The 22,324-nt window shown below is 39.5% G+C and overlaps 1 long non-coding RNA gene and 1 pseudogene across 2 annotated transcripts; one reads left to right on the forward strand and one right to left on the reverse strand.

The window, feature by feature from the left end:
- Positions 1 to 8,232: 8,232 nt before the first annotated feature.
- On the reverse strand, positions 8,233 to 15,634 carry LOC110906610. 2 transcript variants are annotated; one of them, XR_002573863.2, is made up of 8 exons: positions 15,450 to 15,634; positions 15,246 to 15,311; positions 14,992 to 15,081; positions 14,663 to 14,756; positions 14,258 to 14,523; positions 13,947 to 14,178; positions 13,783 to 13,872; positions 8,233 to 8,362 (listed from the first exon to the last, which is right to left on the reverse strand). It is a non-coding gene; the product is annotated as an uncharacterized LOC110906610 (long non-coding RNA). The 2 variants fall into 2 exon arrangements; XR_002573862.2 differs by lacking the exon at positions 15,246 to 15,311 and having other exon boundaries at positions 15,450 to 15,633.
- A 2,085-nt stretch (positions 15,635 to 17,719) lies between these two features.
- LOC118488192 lies at positions 17,720 to 22,324 on the forward strand (annotated as a pseudogene).

Genomic DNA, 22,324 nt, shown 5'->3' on the forward strand with positions numbered 1-22,324 from the left:
GGACGTGGTTGACCACTGTTAGTTCAAGAACTCTCTCTCTTTGTGTATCTGCCGAGCAACCCAAGGTGAGTTCACACAGCCAAGGCATGGGGTTCCCAGGGTGGGAATGGGGTTGAATGAAATATACGTACATACTTAGTTAACGGAACTTAATGATATGAGTCCTCAGGGTGAGGATGGTGAATGATAAGATACGGCTAGACTAGTATACCTACTTGAACAGATCTTCGCACACACGCCAAGGGTTGGCTGCGATAATTATAACTGATCTTCGCACACATGCCTCGGGAAGGCTGCGAACTATACATATTAGAACTTCGCACACATGCCAGGGTGGCCAGCGATACAAATATACATAGTCTAGGATATTTGGGAGTATTAACCCAAATCTTCGCATACATGCCGAAAGGGCCCGCGATACGAACCAATACTATACGCGAACAATGAACGAACTAATACGATGCATGATTAGATGAACGAACGCAATGCTTGCTATACTATTCTATTACTGAACTTACTTTCTGTGAACTCGCTCAACTAGTTGTTGACTCTCTGCTGCATGCCTTGCAGGACCTTAGGTACATTATGGAGCTTGCACAGGGAGGAGCAGGTCGTTGTGGGCAAAGGATCGTGAATGCTATTTCAACACTTATGATGATTCATACATTAATATCTATGTTTGGGTTACTTAAATGCTTCCGCTATACTTAACTATATTACACGTTCAATATGATTGGTGGTTAAGATCCTGGTCAGTCACGCTCCCAAGCGGTGGTACTCCGCATGTGGATTTTGGGGGTGTGACAGATTGGTATCAGAGCCATTGGTTATAGAGAACTTGGTTTTAATATGGGAAAACGTTTTTATTAAAACCGGACTATAACCAGAACAGTGCTCTCAACGATCCACAACGACGCCTCGCTCCACGTGCAAGACTCGACATCCTAGGTAATAAGGTTTATGTTTATTGCCTGTTTGCTAGAACTGCTTAGAACCTTGCTCGCATTACGCTTAGATACACATGACTTTGTTACATGAGAACACCTACGTGCTTACACTTTTCTGTCATCGCCCTACTCGCGAACTACTCTCGCTTACATTACTTTTACTATGAAGATCATGTCTGTACGAATTAACATGACTCAAGCCCAGCTAGAGGCTCTCGTTCAAGCTCAAGTTGCTGCGGCACTTGCAGCTGCTCAAGCAGGTCAACCAGCGCAGCAAGTTTGCACCTTTAAGAACTTCATGGACTGTCGTCCAAGTACTTTCGGCGGCACAGAGGGGGCAGTGGGACTCCTCCACTGGTTTGAGAAGCTAGAGTCAGTCTTCGAAATGTGTGAATGCCCTGAGGCTCGCAGGGTGAAATACGCCACTGGCACGCTAGAAGGAATAGCACTAACTTGGTGGAACGCCCAAGTTCAAATCTTAGGGTTGGCAGCTGCTAACGCCACACCCTGGAACGACTTCAAGGAACTCATTAAGAGGGAATATTGTACGCGTGAAGATATTCACAAGCTGGAAGACGAGTTGTATAATCTGAAAATGGTTGGATCAGAGATCGAAGCGTATACTAAACGGTCGAACGAGCTGGCCGTTCTGTGTCCAACTATGGTGGACCCTCCATACAAGCGCATTGAGATGTATCTCAAGGGATTGGCGCCAGAGATCCAGAGCCATGTTACTTCGGCTAATCTTGACAACATCCAGGAAATTCAGCGCCTCGCTCATCGCATCACCGACCAGGCAGTGGATCAGAATAAACTACCTAAGCGCGTCAGCACTACTGCTACAGTCACTCCAGCTGCTACTTCTGCTACACCCAACGACAACAAACGGAAATGGGATGGGGATTCCAGCAGGGGATCAGTTCCCGATCAGTCTCAAGCACAGCAGCGCAGGACGAATGACTACCAGAATCCGAGTCAGCAATCATCTGGCAGTCAGGAGCAGGGTGGATACAGGGGAGTACACCCACTATGTAACAAGTGTAACAGGCACCACAGTGGAAGGTGTCGCAAAGAACGTTGCCAGAGATGTCTCAAGATAGGGCACGAAGCCAAAGATTGCAGAAGCTCACGGCCAACTAACCAGAATCAGCAACTTCCACCACCAGCTCCTCAGAACCCACAGCAGCAGCAGCCACAGCGTGGAAATCGGGGATGTTTCCAGTGTGGGGCAGAAGGCCATTACAAGCGCGATTGCCCGCAGTTGAACCAGAATCAGAACCACAACAATAACCAGGGCAACGGGAACAACAATAACAACAATGGCAACGAGGCTAGAGGTCGAGCTTTCGTGTTGGGACGAGGAGACGCAATGAACGATATTTGAACTTATAACTCGTTTTGGGATTTTCTTTATTATGTCTCTGTTACTCAAACAAAGTTTGGTTTGAACATAAATCGTACTGGGTTTTATGGATTATTTTAACTACTATACTTTATGTTTGATATGACGGATGGTTTGATATAGTTGAACGCACCTGCCGTATTTAAGGACCTTATGAACAGGGTGTGCAAACCCTACCTAGACAAGTTCGTCATAGTGTTCGTGAAGTCCACTTCTTAGGCCACGTAGTGAACAAGGATGGGATCCGTGTCGATCCATCCAAGGTAGATTCGATCAGAAACTGGCCTGCACCACGTACTACAGACGGTTTACCAAGGATTTCTCGGGGTTTGCTCAGCCGCTTACGCTACTGACACATAAGGGTGTCACCTATCGCTGGGGAGATCCCCAGGAGACTGCTTTTCAGCACCTAAAGGATAGACTTCGCAGTGCACCTATCCTCTCTCTGCCAGAGGGCACAGATGACTTCGTGGGTTATTGTGATGCATCCATTCGGGGACTTGGATGTGTGTTAATGCAGCGCGACAAGGTTATTGCTTACGCTTCACGTCAACTTAAGATTCATGAACGGAACTACACGACGCACGATTTAGAGCTGGGAGCTGTTGTTTTCGTGCTTAAGATATGGCGACACTACCTGTACGGTACCAGGTGCACGATTTACACCGATCACAGGAGTCTCGAGCATATTCTTAAGCAGAAGGATTGAACATGCGTCAACGACGATGGGTTGAACTACTGAACGATTATGAATGCGCTATCAAGTACCATCCAGGCAAAGCCAATGTTGTGGCTGACGCTCTTAGTCGAAAGGACACTTTACCTCGGCGCGTGCGAGCGCTACAGCTTACGATTCAGTCTAGCTTTCCTGCACAGATACGAGATGCTCAGGTAGAAGCATTGAAACCAGAAAACGTCAAGGTTAAAGCCTTACGCGACTCACGACAACGATTAGAACAGAAGGCAGACGGCGCCTACTATGTAACGGGGCGTATTTGGGTCCCACTCTATGGCGGTCTACGCGAACTTGTGATGGACGAAGCACACAAGTCTCGCTACTCGGTACATCCAGGGTCGGACAAAATGTACCACAGCATTAGCACTACTTATTGGTGGCCTAGCATGAAGGCCCACATCGCTACGTACGTTGGAAAATGCTTGACCTGTGCGAGAGTCAAGGTTGAATATCAGAAACCAGCTGGCCTACTTCAGCAGCCTAAGATACCTCAATGGAAGGGAAGAAATTTCCATGGATTTTGTCACAGGCCTACCTAGATCCCAGCGTGGGAATGATACCATATGGGTGATCGTGGATCGACTCACCAAGTCTGCACACTTCCTGGCTATAAAGGAAACGGACAAGTTCTCCACTCTCGCAGACGTATATCTTAAAGAAGTTGTTTTGAGGCATGGGGTGCCCACATCCATCATTTCGGATCGCGATGCACGATTCACGTCAGAGCTTTGGCAAGCGATGCACAAATCTTTCGGCTCACGATTAAACATGAGCACAGCAGCATACAAGCCGCTCCATTCGAGGCATTGTACGGGCGTAAATGCCGGTCACCTCTCTGTTGGGCAGAGGTGGGGGATAGTCAGATCACGGGTCCAGAGATTGTAGTGGACGCCACAGAAAAGATTGCACAAATACGACAACGCATGGCGGCAGCACGCGACCGTCAGAAAGCCTACGCGGACAAGCGTAGAAAGCCTTTGGAATTTCAGGTCGGGGACCGGGCTTTACTAAAAGTTTCACCCTGGAAGGGTGTAGTTCGTCTTGGCAAACGGGGCAAGATGAATCCGCGGTATGTCGGACCAATCGAGATTATAGAACGCATAGGCAGGGTAGCCTATAGATTGAACCTACCAACTGAACTCGGGGCAGTTCACAATGTCTTTCATGTATCGAACTTAAAGAAGTGCCTATCAGATGAAAATCTCATCGTTCCTTTTAAGGAACTCACTATCGACGAGCGGTTGCAGTTCGTCGCGGAACCAGTAGAAATCACGGACCGGGATGTGAAGGTCCTCAAACACAAGAGAATCCCTCTTGTTCGAGTTCGTTGGAACTCCAAACGTGGCCCAGAGTACACCTGGGAACGCGAAGACAGGATGACAGAAAAGTACCCCCAGTTATTCGAAACCAATGCTACCACTACTGAGGCTGAAGCTACTACTTCGGAATTTCGGGACGAAATTCCAGATCAACGGGGGGAGGATGTGACACCCCAGGAAAACCAGTGAACAATACAGTTTACCTAGCTTCCTCAGTGAGTGCATACCAAATTTCGGGACGAAATTTCCAATTAGTTGGGGATAATGTGACAACTCGTACTTTACCGACCCTTGTATTACGTGTAACTGTTGATGAACTTATGTGATGCTATTAACTGATTGAATGTTACGTGATTACTTGTGTTTACGAATACGTTACTTGAACCGAATGCCCAACCGAACACAAGCCCATTCGGGCCACACACTAGACTCGAAACCTCGGCCCAAGTGAGGTTTCGGCCCACACTCCTTATGCGTACATGATACATATACCATTAGGGTTAGTTTTTCACAAGCTTTGCAAACAAGAACTCACGCACACAAACTCTCTCTCCCTCTCGTTGCTTGGAAACCGACGGCACAAGAACCAACTTCTCATTCGGATCACACTCCTTTACTTGTAACCGGTTAGTATGATTGATTATGTTCTTGTACGATGTATGTGGTTTAGTTTGTGTTCTTGCAAATCGTTTGTTCACCATATGATTGTAATCGGATGAGTTATGTTATCGAGCTAAACTAATTAAGTGACATAGGTTATCATAACCAATCTGCTTGTATGTAAATCGGCTCCTACGTATGTTCACACAAACCGGATTGTATGATAGAAGCCTAACAGTGATTTGTGATGTTGATTGTAAATCGGTTGCATGTATGTGTTAATCGGTTAGGATGCATGATAGGGTTGCAAGATTTAAAACCAACCGATTGCTATGTGTTTGATTATGATCCGATTGTGTATTCTTGATACTGTTATGCATTTGTTTAAAGATGAACATGTTGAATATGATATAGAAATCTGCTAATTACTAGGTTTGATCTGAATTGTGAAACTGCTTAGTTGTTTGCATAAATTACGGAATGATTGTTGCGTATGATTATGGAAACCAGTTACACACACGGTTGCGACTCGGTATCACTGATTGCGAGTCGGCACCCCCACTCGAGACCACACAACGACATCAGCCGGAACCATGGTTGCGAGTCCCGTTGCGACTCGTAACCGGACCATGATGAGCCGAAATCACCATTGCGACTCGCAACCCCCTGTTGCGACTCGTAAACTCCTGCTGTGACTCGTAACTCTCGGTTGCGACTCGAGACCTGACTCGAGACCACCTAGTCTCGAAGGATATGCATCTGTCGAGATCTCCCTTGTTGCGACTCGAGATCTCTAGTCTCGAGTCGAGACCATGCACGTGCACATAATTGGACTTGCACACTGACACGAGCCCAACTAATTGGGCCGGATAATTGGACTTGTTTACATCTCTGCTAGTTGGACTGCTTATCTGGTTGGACTGATATGTTGTTATGGGCTATTATTGTCATTGGGCCGGGTTATGATTGGGCCGAACACTTAGATTGTTTATCGGATTGCTGATACGTGTACGTGTTTGCCATGATTATACGTGATTCAATATACGTGCTATATACGAACCTGACTTATGTGATAACCCTGTTAGGACGTGGTTGACCACTGTTAGTTCAAGAACTCTCTCTCTTTGTGTATCTGCCGAGCAACCCAAGGTGAGTTCACACAGCCAAGGCATGGGGTTCCCAGGGTGGGAATGGGGTTGAATGAAATATACGTACATACTTAGTTAACGGAACTTAATGATATGAGTCCTCAGGGTGAGGATGGTGAATGATAAGATACGGCTAGACTAGTATACCTACTTGAACAGATCTTCGCACACACGCCAAGGGTTGGCTGCGATAATTATAACTGATCTTCGCACACATGCCTCGGGAAGGCTGCGAACTATACATATTAGAACTTCGCACACATGCCAGGGTGGCCAGCGATACAAATATACATAGTCTAGGATATTTGGGAGTATTAACCCAAATCTTCGCATACATGCCGAAAGGGCCCGCGATACGAACCAATACTATACGCGAACAATGAACGAACTAATACGATGCATGATTAGATGAACGAACGCAATGCTTGCTATACTATTCTATTACTGAACTTACTTTCTGTGAACTCGCTCAACTAGTTGTTGACTCTCTGCTGCATGCCTTGCAGGACCTTAGGTACATTATGGAGCTTGCACAGGGAGGAGCAGGTCGTTGTGGGCAAAGGATCGTGAATGCTATTTCAACACTTATGATGATTCATACATTAATATCTATGTTTGGGTTACTTAAATGCTTCCGCTATACTTAACTATATTACACGTTCAATATGATTGGTGGTTAAGATCCTGGTCAGTCACGCTCCCAAGCGGTGGTACTCCGCATGTGGATTTTGGGGGTGTGACAAAAGTGGTCAATGTGAATATGAAGTCCAAAAGATTATACATTTGCAAAGAATAGCGAATGAATTACCAGATGCATTCACAGACACGAATAGAGTGACAAAGTTACATGTACCAGTATCAAATGTACCTATTCGAATTGAAGTAATCCCAGAAGCGATTACTATACAACGAAAGCGTGGGAGACCAATCGGTTCCAAAGACAAAAACCCACGGAAACGAAAAGAGCAAACTAACGCAGTTGGTGAAAACTCACAAAAGATTATAAGTGAAACCCTGGTAGTGGTAAATGTCCCAGAAGAGACAACTATGAATCCAAAGGAAAATAAAGTTTCAGAAGAAACACCGGTACCGAAAGAAAATGAGATCTCTATTAATTATGTACAAGATAGTACAATGTGGAACCGGAATAAAACACGTGTTGATGATATATTCGCATATGCTATAGCAACGGATGTAATCAATGAAAATGATTACGTACAAAAAACTTTAGAAGAGTGCATGCATAGAAATGATAGGCCAAGATGGCAAGAAGCCATAAACGCCGAATTGAATTCGGTTGAAAAGCGACATGTTTTCGGACCTGTAGTCCGAACGCCCATAGACGTCAAACCAGTAGGTTATAAATGGGTGTTTGCAATAAATAGAAATGAAAAGAATGAGATTGTACGATATAAGGCTCGACTTGTAGCACAAGGGTTTTCCCAAATCCCAGGAGTTGATTATGAGGAAACGTATTCCCCTGTAGTGGATGCGATAACCCTTAGCTTCCTAATCGGCCTCACAATCTCTGAAGAACTTCATATGAGACTAATGGATGTCGTCACCGCATACTTATTCGGGACACTTGAAAATGACATCTACATGAAAGTTCCTAAAGGGTCAAAATTGCCTGAAGCATTAAAATCAACACCTCGAGATATGTGTTCTATAAAGCTCTAGAGATCTTTATATGATCTCAAACAATCTGGTCGTATGTGGTACAATCGACTTACTGAATATCTCGAAAAGGAAGGATACAAGTCTGATGTAATCAGTCCATGTGTCTTTATAAAACGATCACTATCAAATTTCACTATAATAGCAGTCTATGTTGATGATATCAACATCATCGGATCTCCTAAAGAGATAGAGAAAGCTGCTCAGTTGTTAAAGAAGGAATTTGAAATGAAATAAGATCTTGGTATGACGAAATTATGCATCGGACTACAATTTGAGTATCTGTGTAATGGCACATTTGTCCATCAATCAAACTACATCCAGATGATGTTAGCACGGTTCAATATGGATAAAGCACATCCGTTTAGCGTACCTATGATTGTCCAACCGCTAGATCCTTGTGGTTGCGCTCTCTGTGGCGTTGCGTCGGGCTGGCTGGGGTGTGCTCGCTGTGGCGTTGCGGATGCGCTCGCTGCGCCAATGTTATATTGCCTTTTCTTGTCCTCAATTGCAAGTGCAGCCAAAGCTTTGTCCTGCAACCAAATACACCCAAGGTTTAAAAGAACGGAAATGAGTTTTGAGGCGTTTTCCCTTCGCCTCACAAGGCGTAAGCCTCGAGGCGAAACGAGGCGTAAGGCCGAAGCGGTATTAATAAATAAATATAAAAATTATATATATTATAAAAATTATAATACTAACTGTTGGGATTGAACCCTAACAGAGGAACAGATAATGTAAAGCCAAAACCGGATCTCATCAGTGGACCATCAATAAGCAGCAGTTTATCCTATGCTCTCCCCTTGACAGTGGTTTTCTAACAGCTGATGAATCTTAAGTGCTGCTCAACTACAACAACTGACAAACCAAACCCTGACGATTACTTAACAACTGCTGAAGACAAACTCTGCTGCTCTATCTACTGCTGTTTCCTAAGTACTGCTGAAGACTCAAGCACTGCCCTCCCAAAGACTGATCACCTTTGAAGAAAGCACTGAAGACTCAACATCTGTGCTAAGGCTATAACAGTGGAATGTGAAGCAGTAGTTTCCTTAGCTTTACATTTTATTACTTATCAAATGGTACATGTCAGTAGTTTGTATAGAATAGTATTTGTAGTTTGTTAGGTCGTTAGATGTCACTATCATGGTGACGTCAGCTGAGGTAGATCAGTAGTTTGGTTTGCCTATAAATATGACAGTATTCTGTACTGTTATACTTGATCGTTTTGAGTGAGTTCTTCTCCTCAATTCATCCTTTCATCTTGTGCAACCAACTCTGGTGTATCAGGCTGAGGGGGAGTTTAGATTGTAAGCTTGCTGTAATCATTTGCTTTCTATTGTAAATCTTTTGACTCAATGAAATAGCAATTGTTTATCAATCTATACTTTCTTTTGATTATGTTTACAAAGTTTGCTACTCATTTCCACTGCACTTATTCGTTTTATGCAAACAAACACAATCATAATGGCCTTAGATCCCAACAATTGGTATCAGAGCTTGGACAGTCAAATTCGATCTAACAATCAACTTGACATAACAGTTCAGCTCAAAAGTTATTGATACTAAAGGTTGGTTGCATTCAGTTGAAAAACAGAGTAACGAGTAAATCATGGTCAAAGTGGTTATTTAGAAACTCTGTAAATCAACCAAGATGTCATATGACACACAAATCTCACACAACAAGTGTTTTCATGCATATGTCACTCATAGTTTTCAGATCCGTAAAATATGTGACAAATTGTGGGATTGTTCGATATTTTCAAAATTGATTTCAAATTGTTGTTTCGACATTTGTGATGTTTTCAATAAACAATAAAGTATGTACCTCTGTTCAGCAAAACTTGTGTTCATCCAAAACACTAGAATACTGCTGACATAGAAAAGGGGGAAATAAAACTTTAGGCAAAATCTCTCATGTACTCAAAGACAAGTTGAGTATCCTTTAAAAGGACCAAATCAACTTTGCCCAAAACACATTGAGAAAATAAGGTGTCAAAACTGTCCTAATCATAGGTAAATGTGAGATCTAAGCATGATCAAACAATGGTCAGATCTCTCAAAACATTGCTTCAAAGTGATTATGGACAAAGTATGTTCAAAATATGATCTCCTAGTGAGCATTTCTGAACATATGAATAAAAAGGGTAAAAAGGGAAAAGAAAAATGAACAGATCTAAAAAATGTAGCTATCTCAAAAACTTTTGAAATAAAAAACAAAAGAGTATAAGCATAAAACACTTTTGAGATTTAAAAGTTAGATCATCAGTGGTCATCATCACGCAACTGTGTGCATTCATCAATGCAGAAATTGTTCTGGTAAAAATGGCATCTCCAGTGATTATGCTTAAAAAGAAATTTTCAATCAATTGACAAGTAAATGACCCCAAAACAATGGTCAAAATAACTTGAGAATAATATGATCATGAATTTACTGGAAAATCGTCAGATCCTTTTGATTATTTTCAAAACTTCCTTTAATTTTTCTTAAGGTGTCTTTCTCTTAATAAAGCCAGATATATTTCATTTTTATAAGATATATTCTGTACTTTTACTCATTTTTGATAGTAAAAGTTCATTTCTGGTCAGGATGTAATTTCCTTATTTTTTTTGTTTGTGAAATTACTATCCTTAAATCTGGTCAAAAGGAAATGACACACATATCAAGGTCATGTTAAGCTCAAGTTTGATTTTCACAGATCATAAATTGATTGCAAATTGATTTAGACTACTGAGATACTCATGATCTAGGTCATGTAATTAGACACAAAATGAGCAGCTCATGTAGAAATGTCTTCATCATCTGGAATGCTAAACCACGGTCTAGAAAATAGACAGATGGCAAAACCTTGAATAAAGTTTCTGAAGATAACTGCTGACAATTTAATCTTGATATTATACATCTAAAATGTATTTTGTTAAGAATACCATTTCTGGTACTCAACAGATGATAGACAAGAGATTGTGCTTCTACAAGAACAAATCATTTTCTACATCTGAACAAGCAGATGCTAACATTGTTTGTCAAAAGTTGAGATACTGCTGCACTATCAGTTGTTTGAACAAATTTATCTTCTACCACTGTTGTTTCTAAAGTGCTGTTGTGCCTTAACATCTGCTCACTAAAGTCTGTCCACTACTAAAGTGTCAACCTCTGTTCTCCAAAACACTGATGTTTAAAATCTTTGTTACATCCACTGTTTCATTTTATTACCGTTGTAACTACTGATACTTGATCCATCAGTAGTTGTCAAAACAATTGTCCTCCATTATTTACCTTTCCATCAGATGTTTGACACGTGGTCAGTTTTTAGCCTTCAGATAAAAAATAAACGCTGCCACATCAGCAATCACTTTTTCCCTAAATAAAACCCTGATTAAATCCAAACAGGGTTTTACTGTCGAATTGAATTCCAAAAGTTCTCTTCTCATAGCAGTTTCCTTCTCATAACTCCAAAAACTTCTTCGATCTTCTTCATCCAAAATGACGAAACCAAAATCGAAATCAAAATCAAAACCATCATCTTCCTCCACAACAGCAGATGCCACTCAAATGGCCGCTGAAACACCGGAGATTCACTACAAAGCTCCACACAACTATGTAGGTATACTCACAAAACCTACCAATAACCACACTTTCGACTCCATCCTTGACATCCTTTCTGCATCAAAGTACAAAACTTTGATAACAGCAGACGCTCCTATTTACCTTGATACCCAGAGAGAGTTCTGGAAAAATTCCACCCTTGAAAAACAAGGAGATATCATCGCCGCCATCAACTCCTCGATACAGGGTAAGAAGGTAAACATCTCACCAAAATCCATCTCTGAAACCTTTAAACTCGATGATTTAAACGGAAAAACCTCATTTACAAAAGATGAGTTGGTAAAGGATTTCATGGACAGGGGATATGCAGAACAACCAAATAGGGATACCTTACAAAAGGGTTACTTCCCTTCTGCACCCAGATTTTTATTCCACACACTGCTCATGTGTGTTTCTAATAAAACAAGGTCTTTTAATGAGATACCAACGAAAATCCAAAGCCTGGGGTATGCAATTTTAAATGATAAAAACTATAACTACTCCCAGGAAATATTTGATGATTTGGTAAAGAACGTTGATAATAAAGCATTTCTGCTCTTTCCAAGATTTCTAAGCTATTATTTTGAACAAAAATTTGTTGAGAAAGATGCAGAATTGCCCAAACAAGGTGTCTCATTCAAAATAAACTGTTTAACAATTGAAACATTTTCGAGAATGATGGCACCAATAAAATAAAAAACAATGGAGGCTGAGCAGGTTTTAGAAACTGCTACTGATCCTCAAGCAAACACTGCTGAGCCCACTGCTCCAGGTGATCAAAGTAGCACACCCACTGCTTTGAAACCAAAACCTGCCACCAAAAAGACCAAAAGAAAAACATCCAGAAAACCCACCAAACCCACACCAAAGGCAACTCTGGAAGATGAGATCCTAGAGTCAATGCAAGTGACAACACAAAAGTCACAAGAAACCACTGCTGCTACTTCCTCACAGCAGATGGAAGAAAGATCTCAACCCCAGCCTAAAACTCCTCTTGCATCCTCACAAAAGGATCAGGTTGTAAGCACAGGGACACCAAATTATGAAGCCCTGTATCCACTCGGATCCATCTTCCACAGTCCTGATCCCAAGGACATGTCTCTTTCAACACCCATACCCTCACCAATCATATTACCACAATCAATAATACCCCTGTTGCATGCAGTTGATATAGCACGGACACAAACCAGTTCCTCTCTGTCACCTATTACTGAGAGCATACCTCCACAAGTGACTGGGTCTGATGTTCATGCCTCTGCTAACCCAGCAACAGCTAAGGAGGTTACAGCACCTGAGTTACAAGTAACTCTCGGTGGTAGTTCAAGTGGAGCAGCAACTACAACTGATGAATCAACAGATCTCCAGTTGGACAGTTGTTACATAACTAAGACTCCCTTGAAGGCAATTTCTTCCATGACAACATCGGTAACCACCAGTGAGTTATCTTTAACTGCTGGTAACATCAAAGGATTATCGAGTGCTGAAGAAAGAAGTCCCCAGTACCAAGAAAAAGGGGCATCAATGGATGACTTTTGGGCTACAGCTCCTAAGTCACACATTGATACAACCACTGCTGGTGGGGATTCAGATGATCCTGTTAATTCAGGTGATGATTCAAAATACAATGAATTGACGGCCAGAGTTGAAAATCTAGAATCTTCTGTTGCCGAAATAAAAGATATGGTGCAGCAGCTGTCAGAAGCTCAAAAAGCCCAATCAACTGTTCCTCCTGCTCAAGCACCTGCTCCACAAGCATTTGCTGCAAATGAGCTTTGGAATATCTTCCAACCCATGCTTGAACAACAGCAACAAATGGCTGTTAAAAAGCATGCTAATCAAGTACAAATGCTGACCAACATGGTGGAATCTCGGTTCAAAGACACTCAAGCAGACATCAAGGCTATAAAAGCTAGCATACAAAAGACAGCTCAGAGTGAGAAAGGTCCATCTACCATTTTCTTCATGATACACCCCTGGCAGATAATGCCAAAAAGGGGGAGAAAACCAAGCTGAAAAAGAAAGGTATAAAAGATGGGATATACATTGAACCAGAAAAACCCAAAACTTCATCAGCTGATACAACAGTAGTTACAAAAACTGCTGTCATTAGCCAAACAGCTGCCCTCTCATCAACACACACACCTCCAACACACACCACCTCAACACAAATCACCACAACTACTGTTCCACCATCATCACCTGTGTCTACAACACAAAAACCACCACTACCATCACAAACAGCCAAACCTTCATTGCCTCCTGCCATAAAGCAACAAGCCATCGTCAATTTTTTGGATAAAAAAATGCAGATTTGACCATCAAAGTCAAAACAAAAGTACATTTGACTATAGAAACAGTAATAAACATTACCTCAACTAATGCACTATATCGTGACGTGGCGCGCATGTCACCAACTTCTTCAATACTTCTACCACAAGTGCATACGCATTATCCGAAAAACTAAAAAAACAATCAGTGTTAGCACAACACAAATTTAAAAGAAAAGAGACTTTTCACTGAAAATAAAACGAAACCATTCACGTGCGAGCAGTGAGCAGAGAAGACGTAGTTCTGCTTGGGGCAAGTTTAGCAAAATAGTGTGAGAGTCAAATTCTGTAATACCACCAGAAGATGCGGGCTTAGAGGTGCTTTCGGCTTTGGGTGATTTGGAACCAGATGATTCTTCAGTTTCGGATGCACCGTGGTCAACCAGAGCTTGCTTGCTTTCAGCGTTATCATTGACGACATCTAGCAAGTTCAGCACAACTGTAGAAAAAGGGAAGATCACGTTCAGTGTTACAACATTGAACATTTAACGTATTTGGAAAAAATAAATATTTACTACCTGCTCAAGATGTGCAATACTCCTAAAATAAAGTGGTTGATTCAGAAGACTTCACAGCATTGTGATCGCTAAGAAATCATCCGCTTGTTGGTTTTCTGTTTTATTTTCTTCGACAACTATGATAGCTTTTCCCCTTGACTTATCAAGATTCTCGGACTCCAATGGAGGTAACCTGAACTGAAGCAATAGTTTCGCAACAAACGTATGATTCCTAGCCAAATATGTCAACGTTTCTAGAACACACCGTGACACCAACGGAGGTACACCTAAAACAAAACAATTAGTTCTAACTTCAGAATTAATTAATAAACCAGGTTATCACTAAAAAAGAATTAATTAATAAACCAGGTTATCACTAACATATGGATGTTTGAATTAACTTGAAAATAAAATGAAATTCAATACCTTTGATGGTCTTCTCAGTGCCCTGCCCCACGCACTTTGACGGCGAAGTGAATGGTTCAAAATACTCGGTAGGTGAAACCTGATGGATTAGTACCTTCACAAACACCAAAACAAACCGCATATTAACATTAAATTAAACTCAATTTAAAAGGCCAACTTATTTCTAACATTCTATAGAGAACTTATCTAAATAGTGAAAAAAACAATTATATTCGATAGACTGTTATTACTCTCCGATTTAGATATGTGACATGCATTCCACTACATCAAGCACTCTATTACTAAGCATATTTCACAAAGAGTATGCTATTTGATCCTTAACTTCATACCTCAACTCATCTAACTCCATGAATTACTTTTGGATTTCCAACAAATTTATAGTGCCAGCCATCATCAGGTTCTATCATGGGATTATAACTCTGTCATGAGATGTAACCCAGTTAGCATTAAGATGAACAACAAAATCACATTGAAAAAAATGTTTGTGCACATTTGCTATATCTTATCGACGTCATTAGTAAGTAAACCATTTATTTTTTTATTTTAACCATTTGACCCCGCATTCACCCGAACATGGGCATACCTACACATGGTCTTGGTGGGCGTTCACCCGAACCTGGAGTCATTAAGCAAAATTTAAGCCCGTCATCTGCAACAATAGATGAACAAAAAGATTCTTCGAAAACAAACCCTAGGAGAGAGAAACAATCAAGTAGATCTGAAGTGGAACCAGCAGAACCATCGCTACTAAAGAGTACTGGTAAAGCACTGAAAAAGGGTAATTTACCTGCTGGACTTCGTGTTGTTTGTAAGCATTTCGGAAAAACTTGGTCTGCATCAACAGCAATTGCCGCCGCGGCTCCAGGTTTACCACCGTCAAACCGTCGAGACGATACGTTACTACAACAAGAGGACGGTGGTTTATCATCCGATTCGCCGGAACCCTATTCTCCTCCATAGGAGCTCACCTTCCAGATCTGAGAGAAGAGAGAAAGAGAGGAGATAGGCGAGATTTGAGTTTCAAAACTCTTGATCTAGTAAAATCTTTTTGTTCCTGAATCGCGAGAGAGAGAGAGAGAGAGAGAGAGAGAGAGAGAGAGAGAGAGAGAGAGAGAGAGAGAGAGGGGAGCATGGAAGAAGCGGCGGAATATGAAAATTTTTGAAATGAATGTGAAACCCTAATCCATTTGTGTACCCGTGTGTTTTTTGAGTGAAGGGTATAATTGAGATTGTAAATTATATTGTGCTTTAAAGGGTTGTACATCATGCTTTAAGGGTGTTTCAAAGAAATTTCAATGACCTTATGAAGTCCTTCTAATATGCTTATTAATATAGTATATATATATATATATATATATATATATATATATATATATATGTTTGATCTTTAGTAAAATAGATTCACAGCCCGTGAGTATTCACGGGTGATAACCTAGTATATTTCTATACACGTTCATGGTATAAGTTATTGTTTGAACCAAATAGAGGCTGTTAAAACTAAAATTATACCATATAGATCCTGCCTCTTAACATTATTTAATACTTGATTATACAAATTAAATTATACTAAGTTAGTTGCTATTACTAATAAGTAGTTCATTCTAGTAAAGTATTCTTACAAGTCCATATATACATATCTCCAGCCGACGGCTAACTGTCATCGTAATCGGCAGCAGTCCAGCAAGTCGCTCAGTGGCAGAGTCCAGCAAGATCCTCTGCAACTCTCTCTCTCTCTCTAACACCACCGAACCCAAATCAGGTCTTGACTTTTAAAAAATAGGAGATTTTGATTTGTGGTGTTTGGTTTTAGATGAGAGAAATAAATATAAAACATAATAGGTGGCTAGATTGTGGTGTTTGACTTTAGATAAGAGAAAGAGATATAGAACGAGAACGAGAAGGATAAGGAGAAAGAGATATATAAGGAGAAAGAGATATATATTATATATTTATATATATTATAAGTTTTTAGTGTTGTTTCTGTTTTATTTATAATATATTTGAATTAGGTTGGTAAAAAGACGAAACTGCCCTTATATGAATAGACTTAACTGAAACTTTTCACTTGGTTACTGCTAAAGAACCTAGGATGTAATAGTTTAAGCAAATAAAAAACTATGACTGTAATTATTAAAATTAAAAGGTATATATTGTAATCCGATAAAAATATAAAAAGCGAAAAGTGTAATTTACCCTAATATTTTCCCTGATTTAAAGGAAGAGCCTTTCCAACATAATTACTAGTTCTGGTAGTACTCTCTATCTCTCTACACGTTGTAACCAGGTCTTTCCCTCCATGAACTCATTTTGTAATTAAAATCCTCGTGTGAAAATGAAAAGGTTTAATGTTTCATATATTGGGTTGAAATGTATTTATATACACGTTTATGGGATAACTTGTTATTGTTTAAACCAAATATAGGCTGTTAAAACTGTAACTATACTGAATAGAGCCTGCCTCTAAATTTTTTTAATATTTGATTATATAAATTAAATTATGCTAAGTTAGTTACTATTACTAATAAGCAGTTCATTCTAGTAAAGTATTCTTACAAGTCCATATATACATATCTCCAGCCGACGGCTAACTGTCGTCGTAATCGGCAGCACTCCAGCAAGACCCTCAGTGGCAGAGTCCAGCAAGATCCTCTACAACTCTCTCTCTCTCTCTCTCTAACACCACCAAACCCAAATCAGGTCTTGACTTTTAAAAAATAGGAGATTTTGATTTTGATTTTGCTTTTGATTTGTGGTGTTTGGTTTTAGATGAGAGAAATAAATATAAAACATAATAGGTGGCTGGATTGTGGTGTTTGACTTTAGATAATTAAGAGAGAGATATAGAACCAGAACGAGAAGGATAAGAAGAAAGAGATATATATTATATCTATTATATATAATAAATGTGTTAATTTTTGCTGATGTGTCAAGCTAGGAGGCCCTCTAAATTTTGCTTTTTGGCGGGAAAATCCCGTCCCTTTTTTCTTTACGAAATGGATCTCCCGAAATCAAAAACCGACCCGTATGTTCGGATCTTATAAAAGGATTCTAATTAGACATTCTTCTCCTTCACCGCTTCATAATTGAAACCCTAATTCTCTCATTCGTTTCCTTCCACCTCCTACGCTCTAGCTGTATCTTCCCTTTGATTCATTGTTAGGACAACATCGTGGTTTCTCTCCATTGATTAATCTCCAATCGTTCCATTTCACCATCGCAATCATCATTCAAATCTCTAAATCCTCTGCAATATAAAGAAATCATCTGTTCGTCATGACTAAAAGGGTTCTCATTTCATCCTTTTACAAAGTTAAATCAATGAAAGGTTTCAGCGATAGGATACTGATGATGTTAAGATCAGGGCTACAAAGGAACACTCCACAATGCCTTATTTTCTATCAGTCAACGCCGCCGTGCACCGTCGCTGCCGGTATCCATTGATTTGAAAACGCTTCATTTCTCCATCGAGTTCAAAAGGTAAGGTTTTTTTTTTTTTTTATAAGGAATGTTTTGGGTTTTTCAATCATTCATCAAGAGTTTAGTTTAGGTATTGTTCTTTTTTTTTTCTCAAATCTGAACATTGCACGCAAGATCTGTAGTTCTGTTTTCATTTGATTGTTATGGACGTTTTTTGTTATTACGATTGGAAGGAATGCATCTACAACATTTTCAATTAATCTAAATTGAAATTAATTTTTGAAGAGAAATTCTCCCAATTGTTAGTGTAAATATGGATTGTAATTACACACATTTGAGCAAATGTATCCTTGAGGTTCAAGCTTCATCTTAAACAAGCTTTTTTCTGTTGTTTTGTATGATCTGGTGGATCTAAAGTTTTAGTTGATTTTGTTTCTTTGATTTTTGTCTACAGTCAGGGTTCTTACTTTTACTCTTAATCGTTAACCATTTATAATATGAAGTAACAAATAATTGCTTGAAGGAACAATATTTACTTTCTAAGCTATGATACAATGAACAATGTTTGTTGTTATCTACAGATTGTGAGAGTTATACTTTGGCTTATGAGATAATAAATACTTTGAATTGGAAAGCTAATGTAACCAGACGAGCTCTATAGCAGCTTCTCATGTTCAATATGAGACCATTCAGGCCAAATCCAAGGTATCCATTTAGTTGGACATGAACTTTTTGACCATTCTTTTTTGTTTTTAAGGATATTCATTTGGTCGAATCACAGGGATTAACTTTGCTTCCAAACTAGAGAGAAAGGGAACAACTCCACCAATTGGTACCATTTTTTACCCTATCTATCATTTTTGTTTGTTAAATTTTATATCTTGTATGTTTTTTTAAATATCTTTTTAAGATCGGTTATAATACTTTAATGTTTTGTGAATGGATCTGGAAATGTGAATACAGTTGAAGATGACGGAAATATGCCACATTCAAGATCCGACTTTCCAGACTTGGCAAATTATGAAACAAAAACATTGAAGAAAGATGATACGCTAGGAGAATGAACATGTGAAAGAGAGAACACTGCGGCTTGGTTCAAGAACCTTCAAATTCGGCCTTACCATCGTCCTTTTTCAGGTTTCTACATATACAAAATTCACCACATCTAATAAGTTATTTACACCAGATTCTTTATTTTTTTTATTTTTTCTAAAAAGTCTAGGCCCTAACGATGTTCAAGTCCAAGTCAAGGCTCTGGTTTGCGATAGCTATGTTCATCACAATAAGGTAAAATCCTACATGTATATATTCTTTTTTTTGTATTACTAAAATTAATTGAAAATAAAACCGGGTTTAATGGTGAGCGTATTATCTGTTATTTGTTTATGAGAATATTCTATACGGGACGTATACCCCTATACGACCCGTATAGATGGTGTGAAAATAAGAGTTAAGGGTGTGGCTTTATTAACACCCATAATTTATTGTTGGAAGAATGACCATATTGACATCAATTTGACCTAATTAAGAAATTCTCTGATGCAGAATTCATAGTTTGATACAACAGGTGTCATAGCAAGGGTGAAAGAGTTGTTTAAAGGTCACAATAATCTAATTTTTGGGTTCAACACTTTCTTGCCAAAGGGCTTTGAAATAAATGTCATCGAGGATGAAGATGCCCTACCAAAGAGATCCGTGGAGTTTGAAGAGGCGATAAATTTCGTAAACAAAATAAAGTGGAGCTGATTTGAAAGAAACAATAGTAATTTGAATTTTTAAATATAATTATCCTACCCCTTCGGTTGCAGAAACGCTTTCAAAATGATGATCATGTTTACAAATCGTTTTTGGACATATTGAACATGTACAGAAAGGACCTCAAGGGTATTAATGAAGTATACAGAAAGGTAAGTTTGTTTAAGGTTTTATAATTGTTGTTTAGTGGTATATACGGTTATGTTTTATTTCACAGCTTGCAATCTGTGCAGGTTGCCTCACTTTTCGATGATCATCATGATCTTCTTGAGAATTTCACAAGGTTGTTGCCAGCTGCTTCAGCCGCTGCTCCTGCACACCATGCTTCCTTACGAAATTCTTATCAACGTTATGATGGAACAGAGCTCAGTCGTGGTCCCGCTTCGACCGGGACAACATGATAAGGTATTCTGGATTTTATTATGTTCGGTATTTCTTTTTATTAAAAGGTTATGTTATTGTAAAAATAAAATAAAATAAATAAAAAATATATTTAGATTGACGATATACATATACGCAGCATGCGAACGCTCACATATGTGTGTGTATATATATCCATATACTTTATGATGTACGTATATATAACCCCTCGATCTACATATATTTTTCTAATTTTATTTTATTTGGGTAAAGATTAGTAACACATAAAGATTAGTTTATGATGTACGTATATATGATCCCTGATAAATAGTTGTCAATCTGTTTCAATATTTGCAGGATATTGCAAACATTGAACTTGCCCCACATTCCCAATTCGCCTCGGTCTTGCTCTCAATTTATCTGTCTTTTACTATGAAATTTTGAACTCTCCAGACCGCGCTTGCAGCCTTGCAAAACAGGTATGAACATCAAAATATCCGAAGAAATTTGGACCTATGGTTTGTTCCGGTTTCTTTCCATCTAAACTGACATGATTGCGTGTTTGTTTTCTTCTTTCTAGGCTTTTGATGAAGCAATTGCAGAGCTAGATACTTTAGGTGAGGAGTCTTACAAAGATAGCACCTTGATCATGCAAGTCCTTCATGACAACCTCACTCTATGGACCTCTAATATGCAGGTATGGATTTCGTTTGTCTATGTTTCTAAATTCGACCCGTTTACTTATTAATAAGTTGTTATATCTCTAACGGGTTAAATAAAAAAAAAACCGAGGCGTAGTAAAAGCTCTAATAGAGCCAGTCTTAACCAAGCTTGAGTAGATACTAGAGTTCAGTTAACGAATTCAGTTCCAACATCATATATGCGCTTGGAGACTGCTACAATTAATCAGCGTAAAGTCATGGTGCGTTACTACACATATGCCCTTTTATGTCATTGTTGATGAGCTGAAATACAAAATATGAGGAAAATTGATATATTATTGAATAATCATGAAACAAACATGTGTATCAGGAAGATATTTCAGACATATTTCAAAAGGCAGACAAGGAAAAATCAGGAACACTTACGGTGAAAGAGTTTCAAGAAGCACTGGACGACATATGTGATAGGTATCCTCAGGTGAAACTATATCTGAACAATAAGCAAATGAGCAGCTTGGTCGATCTACTTAGGAATCCAAAGGAGATGTTTCAAAAGAAGCGATTGAACTGAACGTTGAAGAATTTAAATCGGCACTTTCTCAAGTGGATTCACAGATGAAGAATCTTCCCGCGACAGCTCAGGTATGACATCATTAAATTAAGAGTAAAATGCCATTTTCATGACCAGTTTTGCGACTTTCGTCCAAAGGTTTATTTTTCTGCATATGGATACAAAAGGTTTAAAATCTTGCCATTTTCATCCGGTTCGTTAACTCTATCCATTTTTCTCCATTAAATCATGGGTATTTCCATTTTTTTTGTTAACTTAAAGGGCAATTCAGTCTTTTTCAGGGGTATTCGGTCTTTTTGCATAAAGTGAAAAAGACCGAATTGCCCTTTAAGTTAACAAAAAGACGGAAATACCATTGACTTAACGGAGAAAAATGGATGGAGTTAACGACCCGAATGAAAATGGCAAGATTTCAAACCTTTTGGATTCGGAGAAACAAACCATTGGACAAAAGTTGCAAAACTGGCCAAACCTCAGGGATGAAAATGGCCTTTTACTCTTAAATTAATCACTAAGCTATAGTTCTCCTTTTGCTAATGCGGTTTAGTGATGGTTTCACAGGTTGCAGCTCAGCAAGGTTCCTATCTTGCTGATTGTTTCAACCGCATGGAAGAATGCACGAAAAATCCCGAAGGTCCTATTTGTTCTAGAGAGTCTGGCAGGCATAGATTCCGTCCCTTCAGGTTTGATCTCGACATCTTTGACTATTGAAAGTCATTATGAAGTCTTGACTTTGGGATCGAACACTTAACACCTCATGATTTATTATACAGGTACAAGCATCTTGGTCAATTTGCTCTGTTAGGAGGAGAGCAAACAGCAACACAACTCCCCAGTCATTGGTTATCTATTGGTCATAGCTCTCAGTGGCTTTAGTACTCTGTGTATGCAAGGTAA

The sequence above is a fragment of the Helianthus annuus genome, chromosome 16, assembly GCF_002127325.2.
Source record: "Helianthus annuus cultivar XRQ/B chromosome 16, HanXRQr2.0-SUNRISE, whole genome shotgun sequence".
NCBI classification, from domain to species: Eukaryota; Viridiplantae; Streptophyta; class Magnoliopsida; order Asterales; family Asteraceae; genus Helianthus; species Helianthus annuus.